General features: G+C 36.4%; 1 protein-coding gene across 1 annotated transcript in view; it reads right to left on the bottom strand.

Annotated features, from left to right (window-relative positions):
• Positions 1–12,100, bottom strand: part of Ccser1 (coiled-coil serine rich protein 1) — a 1,089,958-nt gene that overhangs the window by 153,580 nt on the left and 924,278 nt on the right. The window lies entirely within an intron of this gene.

Genomic DNA, 12,100 nt, shown 5'->3' with positions numbered 1-12,100 from the left:
TCTCTCCCTCTCTCTGATACAACTCATAAAATAGCTCCTGTGTCAGAAAAACTTATTATACACTTTATAAATGTTTTCTGGATGATATAATCCAAGTAGATAAAATTACTAGTTAAAAGTAAGTGTCGTTTGATGTTCCTTTGTGAATTACTGTGACTATGACTAAATATAACCTGAGCCAGGTTTCCAGATTTACAATACACTATTATGTCACTGAGTCAGAAAACCACTTTCTACATGCTTTCCTAAATCGAAAGAACTACCTTCTTTGAAGAAAGCTTAGGTTATTTCCATGTGCTCGCTATTGTAAATAAAGTGGTAATTAACCTGACTGAGAAAGGATCTGTGGAGTAGGATGTTGGGTTTTTACTTATGCCTAGAAATAGAACAGCTAGGTGCTGATATGTTTGATTTATTGTTTTCTAAGATACTTCACTGATTTCCTGAGTGCATCACGATTTGTGTTCCCATTGGCAGTGAATAAATGTCCTTTGCCCCAGGTCCTTGGTAGAATTTGTTGTCAGTTGTTAGGTTGATATTGGGTATTCTAATGGGACTGAAGTAGAATCTAAGAGTTGATATAACTTGTTATTTCCCTAACTGGCAAGGATTAAAAACACTTTTGAGTGGATTTATTATCCATATTTATTTCTTTTGTTGGGAACTCTCTGTTTAGATCCCTAGCTACTATTAACTGAGTCAACTATTTCCTTGACTCTTCTGTTTCTGTAATTCTTTGTATGCTCTATATATTAATCCTTTGTCAATTGCATAACTAGCAAAGGCAGACTTTCATTGTGTGGATTTCTCCTTCGCTCAGTTGATTACTTAGCTGTACAGAAGCATTTTTGCCTTCTAATGTTCCACTTGTCAACTGTTGACCTGATTTCATTGGCAAATGGAGTACTCTCCAGAAAGTCCTTTTCTACACCTGAACCTTCCTAGGTATTCTTCTAGAAGTATTAGTGTTTTGGCTTTCAAGTTGAGGTGTGAGTTATTAGGCCATTTTTTTTCTTTTTTTCTTTTTGCAGGGCCATAGATAAGGGGTCTAAATTCATTCCTCTACATGTGGACAGCTAGTTTTCCCAGCACCATTTGTTGAGATGCTGGTTTTTTATATAATTTTTGTATTTGTAAATATTTGATGACTGTAACTATAAGTATTCATCTCTGAGTTTTCAACTACATTGGTCCTGACATAAAAAACAAAAATTCTGGGTCCCTATTTAAACCTAACATTTCATTCGGATTTAATTGTAAAAATAGTACATGCATATATATATAAACTAATACAATTACCAGGATGTGCCACTGTTTTAAGAGTGAACAAACGTTTTTCCAGGATTGTTCTGAGGAAGTTTACTCACTGTAGGTAGGTCACTCAGTCCTAACTACCTGTCAGACACAGCTATGTGATATAATTAGACACCATAGCTCGGAATCAGAGGGGAAGTAGAGGGCACTGTCCCAGAAGCAGCTGCCTTCAGCTTCTGTTTGCTTGCTCCTTGACATCTCAATTTAGTTACTGAATCAGCAGTTTCGGCTGTTTTCTTCTCAGTTATTTTGGGCACCTGAATATTTCATGTGTCCTCTTCCTCTTATTTTTGTCACTGTCAGAGTGATATTAGGTGGTAGACAGGTTATATATGTATGTGCTGGTATATGTGTTTCCTAAGCTGAACTCTAGATTGCTTATATTTCTAATACAATTCACCAAAAGTCAATCTGCTAGAGGTCGGCTAGAGGTCCTGTCTTTAATGATTTTAGCAGTGGCTATATCCATGGCATCTTTCTAGAAATATGTCCTGACTTTAGAGGGTAGTTTTTGTCCATCCTGACTTCTGGAAGAAATAAAGTGGGATGAGCATCTGTAAAGACAGCAGAAAAGGACGTTGCCAGCATGGAGAGTTGCTGAAGGTCTCCTAGGGAGGCTTAGGAGTCTGCCCTGCACTGCACGAAAACTATCAGGGGCCTTGGCCAGCTTGCATTGTTCTCTGAGATGATGACAGCAAGCTGTGCCAGAAGGACTCCATGTATTCAGAAAGTGGTGCATGCAGTTAGCTAAATATAACATGAGACAAAATTAAATAAGAAGCAGAGCAGGAAAGAACATGACAAAGTGAACGATCAGCTCCGAGTGCTGGAGGGAATGGCTGCTCCACTACAGACACTTTCAAAGGGACAATTACATTTGTCCTAGATTTGGGAGACTCTAACAGATTTACCTACACAGACAGGGTGGCAAGTGGTAGATTCATGATCTGGGGATCTTCAGTATTTCTTTTCTATTTTGTATCTCTTATACAAGTTCTCTGTAGATGATGATACAGATTCAGAGAACCTTAGCATCTGTGGCAATTGCAACCAAAATCACTGCAATAAGGGCAATGAATTATGCTGTGAGTGATAATACAAAAATGGCCTTTGTTTTAAGGAACTGATTGTATTCTCTCACACATACTGTATTTAAATGTGGCCAGACATCTGGGTTCTTGGAATCCTACCCATTTTCTCTGTCAAGATCAGTGTCTTGTCTACCTGTGTAATATAGTGGTCATCATATCTGCATAAAAGGTAAAAGAATACAACAAAAAACAGAGAAAGAAAACACTTCAGACTATCAGTATCTTAAAACTGTTTTCAGCCTATACACCCTGTCTCTTGTTAACAGCTTGACATCAAGATGAGCCTTACGGTGGTGGCTAGAGGAAAGGGTAAATGTTACCAAGGAGATGATAAAATGTTATTAAGAGAGGATCATTCTCTGCCACGGTCCCCAGATCTGTGTATGCACTTCATAGCCTTCAGGCAGTCAAGTCACTCACCTCATCTACCTTAAGGGATGTTTGCCTAGCTGCACTGGAGCAGTTGCTATCTCCAGATGTGTCCCTTCATCTCTCTGACATTATTTCTCTTCTATCTCCTACAATTTTATTTCCTTAAATATCTTCACATCTTCTCACTAAGCATCTTTACTTTGAGGCTTTTTCAGAATCAGGACTGTAAATTAACCACTGCACATTCCCTGTCCTTGTAGGATAATAACTATCCATACAGCATTATATTAACTATCCATGATTTATACGCTACTACTATCTTATGATATCAACCACAGCAAGAATTTTGTGTAGTATAGAGCTGGTTCGTTGTGAAAGCCTCAGTAAAGACATTCTTTATTAAATATATGATTAAATTCTTGTCTTTACAAAAACTTATTATGTTCTTAAGACAGGTGACCAAACCTTGTAGATAACCTTCTTACCTGCTAATACATTTCGTGTGCTGTTTTTATTATCTCTATAATATTCCCCACTCACTTAAATGTCAGTGGAACCATGCTAAATACCATGTTCATTCTTGAGCAAATTTTATTTCTCATACTTGCCAGTACTTTCCATGATATTACCCAGAACTATTCACTTTCATGTAGTCCCATTGTGCTTATGTCTTATTAGACATCTCAGTACTCCAATAGTGTTCTCTCTCTCTCTCTCTCTCTCTCTCTCTCTCTCTCTCTCTCTCTCTCTCTCTCTCTCTCTCTCTCTCTCTCTCTCTCTCTCTCTCTCTCTCTCTCTCTCTCTCTCTCTCCTCTTCCCTTCCTCTTCAACATCTATCTAAGTTTGTGCCACAAGCCTTGTAGTGAATCTCCACATGATGGAGATAGTGTCTACAAAGAATCCTATTCTAAGCAGGGATCTGGGCTAGAAGAAGGTCTGTTCCTAAGGGGCTGGTTTAAGCTTTAGGTTACCATTTCATTCATGAAACTTGATGTGACACATCTAGTGGCTCTTTACTCTTGCAAAGATTTTAGAGGTAGGTGTTGCATTGTTCTTTTTATGTTGTTTGAATGGTAGTCTTAAAATGATCTTAATTTTAGTCCAGCATGTACCAGTGAATCACACATAATAGGTGCCACTTAATGTCTACATGGATTAAGTACATTTTTGCATCGTTCAACATTTTTCATATTATTCTTATACACATTTAGTCGTTTGTTTATTCGAACAAACATGGAAGAAAAAAATGGTATTGATGTGCTCATTTTGCTAACTGGAGGTGCAGAAGTGTCTTTTTCACACGTCAAGTATAGTCATCTTTAAAACATGAATTTCAATTACACTTTCAGTTTTAAATTTCAAGCCCCATGATGTTACCCTATGATTAATCACAGTGATTGACACTTCCACTTAAAAATAGCTTGAACTGGGAGGGTGAGAAAAACCTGGTTTGGGTACCTACTCCAAGTTTTTATAATGTGAACTTCTAACTCCAGCATTCTCACCTATACAGCAAGTGTAGCACTGGCATAGAGCTGAAATTTGTGGGAATCATAAGAGAAAAAACAAACTGGCCTGACAGTTCCTCATACAGAGCCAGTTTTCCGGCAAAGCTTTCTGCCAGCAAGAAAGTCAGCACCAACACTGCTGCTGCCAACATTACATGCTTAGCTCTGTAAGCACTGTTCTGTCTGAAGATGGCTGTTAGATACAGGCGCCATGCCAAGAGAAAGCATCATGGCATTTCTTCCAGCAGAATTGTTCCAGCCTTTGTTTAACTACAGCAGAGTCTGACTGCTTGCCTTTTGTTGTAAATACTCTTTCTTCTGCTGGTAACCTCCCTAAACTCTATGCCTTGCCTCACACTCTATGTTGATTTAATCTCAAAAATGGAACAAAGTAAAACTATTGCAATAAGACTACATAGTCAGATAATTTTAATAGGTGAGAGACTATATCAACAGAAATGCCTCTTGCACTGTTTTATATCAAGCAGTATGTCTGTCCTCTGCATATGCTGTCGTTTAGGTCTGGACCACACCGATCTCCAGATAAAATATTATAGCCATTTATAGAAATGTTTTCTTGACTATCTTTGCAAAACATTTTCTCACCCTGTCCACATATACTGCTCATATTTTTGCTGCCATTTATAATATCCAATTGATTATTACTATATTCAGTTATAATCACCCTTTCCCTATCACACTAGACTTTAAACTGAGAGACTGGAACACTGTCAGGTTTTCCTACCTCCCAGTGTTATAAGAGATTGAAGTACATGAAACATTGTCAGTACATTTTGTTTGTTGAGCCCAATTGACTCCAAAATTGTTGTCTTATTTCACATTACATTCATCATTATACAATGATCACAATCATTACTACTAACCACATGAAAGATTTAGTTAACAAGCTCAATATTTTCTTGTATAGGTAAGGATGCTTTCTATTTCTGACCAGTATATGGGAATTTATATGACAATTGTGTATGAACAGTTCTTAAAAACAAAACAAAAAAATTATTAACTGTTTAAATGCATTAAATAAGGAGTAGTGTTGTTAAAATAAAGGACTGTGAATCTCCATAAAAATTACAGCTACCATGTATTAAATTATATTTCTCTTATTAAAGCATATATTTTGAGTGTATATGTTAAAAATATTAAAAATAATTTATAACAATTATTTTACTCACTATGTTACATAAATGTTACAAACTTGAAGCCACAAACTTCGGTGTTTTGACCACTCATGTTTGTTTCAGAACCTTGGCTCCAATGTTGTAATTATTTTTATTATAGAAAATCAATAAATATAGGAAAATCCATGGAACATTTCTAAGAATAAACTTCAGATTACAGAACTCAAAAAGACAGACAATTTGAAATAGAAGACTAATAAATCTTTTCCCCATAAGACAGGAACACAAAGGGCCAGGTAGCAGAAGTGGGTGGGTTACTGAGCAGGGGAAGGGGGAATCAGGAAAGGGGATAACATTTGAAATGTAAATAAAGAAATAGTAATAATAATAAAAAGACAGGCACACTTTAGAACACTAACACAACAGTCACCTCAGGAGAATACCCATAAAGACTTCACTGCATTGACCAGTAAACTTAAAGGAAAACTACTAAACCTGGGTTTAGACTTATATTAACATTGTATATAAAAAGCATTTGTTGTAAATCTTCAATGGACCAATTGGGTTATAATAAAAATAAAATTGAAAATGTGTAAGATATTAATTCTCATAAGATACCATATATTTGAGTCAATGTAAAAGATAATTATAAATTCTGTCTAACATTATTCTTATGAATTTTAAAACTAATACAACTGAGACATACCTAGGATAGTCACAGAGGGAAAAAATACCACAAATGTTCTTTTCAAAAGGATTTAATAAAAATGTAATGTAATTGGCAAAGCTCTCTTAATAATATATTTTAAAACTCATTTATCTTTGAAGTAAATGTTTTATATTTCAGAATCAAATCTGTAATTAGCACTAAAGTTATTAGCTGTTTTTTTTTTTATGAACTACAGATATCTTTATTTATCTCAAGAAAAAAAGAAATAGAGAAAAATGATCGTGAATTGACAAGTTCCTATACAAATAAAAGAAACCAAGGTTTGTTTGTTTGTTTGTTTTTGTTTTTTTCATTTGAGAAAGCTAGCTCTGAGTGACAGCTCAGTCAGCTCCCAGTGTAGGTTCCCGGTAGGAAGGAAGAGAGGAAGAAAGTACAGAATAGCTTATCACCAATGCAAAGTCTGAAACAATCATTGAAAACTGAACATGGGCACATAGGGTCTGGAGGTCAAAATGCCATGCTGAAAATTTTCTCTCTTTCTTCATTTCTGTTCAAGGAATTAACAACCTGAAAAGCCAAGATACAGAGCATATCTAAATGAACAGATCTACAAATTAACTCATGGCCAAACTGTTGCTTGGGTTTCTCAAAAGTCAGTATCTTTGAACACTAGAAAAATTTTGTACTTTAGTAAGTATTGTCTAATTGTACAGTTTTAATTTTATATTATTTTACTCTATATAAAATGATAATATTGGTCTTGAGGCTAATATTTCTTTATACTTATTATTGAAAAATCTTAATATTGAATTCAACCATGATAATAATATTTAAATGGAATATTTACATTTGTACAACCATAAAATATTAAAGTGATTTTAACAGGAATAGCCTTCAGTTCACAAATGAATTAGCATAGTTATTAACATGCTTAATATTTTCTACTACCATAAATTTGAGTGATTCTTATGGGTCTCTATGAGTTTGGAATATCCACATCCCACAGTCAAAATTTTAATTAAGAATAGATATGTTAATAATAGATATGTTAATATGGTGTATTTCAAGTATGGCTTTGTCTTCTTTATCTTCTACCAGATTTTCTATCCACCGACCTAAATCCTTGCCTTTTGCTTCTCCCTCTCACTGGGATACAAACGAAGCTCCCAGAGACTAAACCACCACCAAAGAGGTGGAGGAAGCCATGCCTCCAGCTGCATAGGTAGCAGAGGATGACCTTATCTGACATCCAGGGAAGGGACCCCCCCTTGGTCCTGTGGAGGCTCGATGACCCAGTGTAGGGGAATATCAGGACAGGGAGGAAGGAGTGTGGGGGGGAGCACCATCATGAAGTAGGGGGTTGGGATAGGGAGTTTCTTTCTTTTTTTTTTTTTAGACAACATGCTTATCTTATATGTAATTTTTTTTTTATCAGTGTAGCTAAAACATCTTGTTCAGTGGGTTGAAAAAGACCTGCTTTGAGTGTCTTCAGATACTCAAGGCAATAAAAGAAAATAAAATTTTACAGTATTATTATTTTTTTTTGTTTTTTGTTTTTTTAAAGATTTATTTATTTATTTATTTATTATATGTAAGTACACTGTAGCTATCCTCAGACACTCCAGAAGAGGGAGTCAGATCTTGTTATGGATGGTTGTGAGCCACCATGTGGTTGCTGGGATTTGAACTCCAGACCTTAAGAAGAGCAGTCAGGTGCTCTTACCCACTGAGCCAACTCACCAGCCTCAAATCAAGGATGCAATATGAGATGGCTTGAGGGCTGTCAAAAATGCTATTGATGATGGCTGTGTTGTCCCGGGTGCAGGTGCAGTAGAAGTGGCACTGGCAGAAGCTCTGATTAAATACAAGCCCAATGTGAAGGGCAGGGCTCAGCTTGGAGTCCAGGCATTTGCAGGTGCCTTGCTCATCATTCCCAAGGTTCTTGCACAAAACTCTGGTTTTGACCTTCAGGAAACATTAGTTAAAGAGAAAAAGGAGCCAAAGAAAAGGCACAAGAAACACATGTAGAAATCACATAAGAAAATGCAAAGGATAATATATGTACAGAGGATCTATAACAAACAAAATCAACCAACCAATCAATCAAACAAACAAAAAACCAACTAGCATCAAACCAGCCTCCAAAGAACCTCCAAAAATCGCCATGGAGTTTGGTCTGTGTTGGCCATCTTCCCCCACACATGGATCATGGCCTTAACTGTGGTTTGTATACTCAGGGAATCTCTGTTGGAGAAGCTTAGTATTTACTTTCTATTTCTCATGACTCAGGGTATCATGCTGAAGATGAGATGGAAAGGTTCTAAAGGATGAAGAGCACTAAGAAAGCAAAGTCTATTAAATGCAGCATAGTCAATGTATATTTGAACTCATAGAGACTATGGTAGCATGCACAGGGCCTGCACACATCTGGGCCAGATGAGGGTCCCAGCGCTGAAGGGAGAAATGAATAATGTCTATATCCCTAACACAGTTACATTTTAAACTGCAAAAGGGGTTCAAACTACAGCATGTAATTCTCTCTGTTAATGGAACTGAGTACAGACTCTAGTTGCATAGTTGTTTGTTTGATGTTAGTTGCTTCCTACTGATATTTGTAGCTATGATTTCTTCCCACTCACATCAGAAAAAAAAAAGAAAGCAAACTAAAGTGATACATAACCATCTTAAGTATCACTTTAAAAATTTATAAAATGGCAATAAAATGATTTAATTTAGTTCTATCCTTTCAAGAAAAGGTTTTCAGAATAATACAATTACCTTCTCGGTATATGACATAATAACCCATACATTTGTAGTTCAGTGGTAAAGAGTATGAACATTTAACACAAGTACAAACTTCATATATCCAATACAGATTTAGTTTTCAAGTCAAATCTCCTACAGAAAAGCTGACTCATTTAATGCATACATGAAGGTTCACAGAAGAGACAAAATCAATACAAATGCTGCCATACATGTGTATTTCAAATATTTGATTACTGATGTCCAGTTTTTCAATCTTCATTATATTTATACCTTGTAAGTCATCACTCATATCATTACAAGAGAACAAAATGAACTCAGGTCAGAGGGCTGCGGTCATTTACTTCATTTGCCGTAAGAGACCTAGATAGAGAAGTCAATGCAGAAAGTTCCATTTATCTACAGCAGAAACAGGGCTATGATAGTAAGAACCCTTTGTAGAAACTGCAGGTGATGAACCATCATTAGAGATACTACGTGTGAAAGCATGGGAGACCCAACCTAAAGAGTCTTCATACTTCTGTGCTTCAAACATGAGACTCCTAACAAGCTCTTAGTAAAGACAGGTCCCAGGAAGAAACAGAGAAAATCAAAAAATTTAAGCAATTTAAATATAACACTTGAATGTGTCCAGGGAAGGAAAGAAACAAGTGAATTCTCTGGAGTGAGCATGTTGTTCTAAACTAGGGAATAAAAAGGCCACAGCTTTGGTTCCCTAAAAATCTGACCCCAACAGAGGAAACCATGACATTTCTTGTGTTTCTCTCTTCCTGTAACTTACTTTCATGTTCCATTGTTCCTGTCCAGTATAAAGAACACAGCAGAAAGAATTACATGTCTCAGACCTTAGTTGAGAATGAATTAGTGTCTTGAAAAACTGAATGAGAGTTAAGTAAATGAAAGCAATGATACTTAGATTAGTATTTAAATAAAGTGCAACTAGAAGAAATGCTAATCTGAGACATGTACAACTATGCCATACTATAAATAATAATGTGACCTGCAAGTAACAAGGATACAACCTCACAGCAAAGGCAAACTTATGATTAGTATCACAGCATACACAGGTTTAAACGAAGAACTTCAAGAGTCGTGGGAGTTTTAGTGGCAGGTATTTTCTCTAACAGGTACAAAACAAGGCCTTGGGTTAGGTTCCTAGCATAAAAAAAAAATTTCACAAGGAATGATAAAAGACAAAGTGAGACAGAAAAGACACGCTCGGAGCAAAACAAGCTATAATGCAATACTCACAGATGTTTTTCCTTTTGAAATCTTATCTAGGAAATTAAAATAACTATGCTGAGCCTTTACCAAAGCAACTGGACAAAATCTAAGGACACATGGGTAAAATAATCGGATAGGTAACACTATAAAAAATATATATATATATATATAAGGAGGTAAGAATCTTAAATCCTATTCTCGGCAGCACAAACAGCAATGTGCTTGGAATACAAGACCCGGTAAAGAGATATGAAAAGTATTTTGGATGGAAAAAAGAAATAAACCTTTAAAGTATAAATTAAAGTACTCAGTAATTGTAGGATGGTTACTAAAGGGATCCCCTTCACTCACTGTGAAGTCTAAGAAAGCAGAGAGATTATGAAGAGCGGCACGGAAGTATCTCAAAGCTTGAGTGTAGTAAAGTAATCCCATGAATACATCATGAAGGTATTTTTGTTTCCTTGCCTACTACAGCACCACTCACTCTGGCCAAGGCAGAAAAGAAAGAAACAGACAACACAAACCAAACTGACCACCAGTGTACAAATAAATATGTACATGTAATATGCATAAGAAATTAGTAATCACCCATTTAAAACGCAAAATCATGTCGTCTCTGACAATATAGATCAACCTGGAGTCCACTATGTTAAGTAAAATAAGCCAGCGTCTTACTTCGCTTTTTATAGTATTTTAATCATAGTATGATTTATATGTCAAATCTAAAACATTTATGCCACAGTAGAAAGTGGAGTGAATGTTAACTGAATGTTGAAGGTGAAGTGATAGAGATAGAAAGCTTTGGGCATATGCATACAGTTACCACGAGAGATTTTTGTTTGTTTGTTTGTTTGTTTGTTTGTTTTGAGAGAATTTTAAAAAATATACCCAGAATAAGAAAGCATGTAAAAACAAGTTGGAGAAAAGGAATATTGATCATATTGTTTATAAACTAAGAACTATAAATAGGCATAAGGTGTTATGATGGCTATTGTTGGTGGTCAACTTGACTATATCTGGAAGGAAATAAACTCCAGCAATGAGGGGTACACCTGTGAGACCTTGAGAAATAAACTCCAGCACTGAGGGGCACACCTGTGAGACCTTGAGAAATAAACTCCAGCACTGAGGGGTAGACCTGTGAGACCTTGAGAAATAAACTCCAGCACTGAGGGGTACACCTGTGAGACCTTGAGAAATAAACTCCAGAACTGAGGGGTACACCTGTGAGACCTTGAGACACAGCACTGAGGGGTACACCTGTGAGACCTTGAGACACAGCAATGAGGGGTACACCTGTGAGACCCTGAGACAGAAGACATTGTTAATCTGGGCCACTGCTGGAAGGCTTATAAGGACACAGAAGAAGGAAGCTTTTGCTCTTGGTCTACTTGCTCTCAACTTGTTAGCACATAACTTCCTTTCCTGGCATTGGATCCAGGATCACTTTGGGATTCTAGCATCTACTGAAAACTAGCTGAGACACACAGCCTGGAATGAACAACTACAAGATTCCTGGATTTTCTGTTCACAGTCAGCCATTGTTGCATACCTGACTGCAACCTGTAAATCATTCCAAAAAATAATTCACATACCACTCTCTCCTCAAATTACTCCCTTTCCTCTTGGTTTTTGTCTTTTCAGCTTCTGTGATCTCTTATCTTCAACATTAAAAAAACAATCAAAGCCGGGCGTGGTGGCCCATGCCTTTAATCCCAGCACTTGGGAGGCAGAGGCAGGCGGATTTCTGAGTTCGAGGCCAGCCTGGTCTACAAAGTGAGTTCCAGGAGGTCAGCCAGGGCTATATAGAGAAACCCTGTCTCGAAAAACCAAAAAAAAAAAAAAAAAAAAAAGCAAAAAAACACCCAATCAAAATAATCAATGAACTCAAGAATAAATAACTACAAGCAGCCAACTTAATTCTTCACTATTTTTCTAAACTATCTTACTTTAGAAGCAAGAGCATGGTGAAAATTTTATATTCTACACAGTTTAGAACACACCCCCTCTACAACATTTATG

This window comes from Mus pahari, chromosome 2 (assembly GCF_900095145.1).
Source record: "Mus pahari chromosome 2, PAHARI_EIJ_v1.1, whole genome shotgun sequence".
Lineage (NCBI taxonomy): Eukaryota > Metazoa > Chordata > Mammalia > Rodentia > Muridae > Mus > Mus pahari.
Note: the sequence above shows the minus strand (reverse complement) of the source record. Positions and strands in the feature narration are given on the sequence as shown.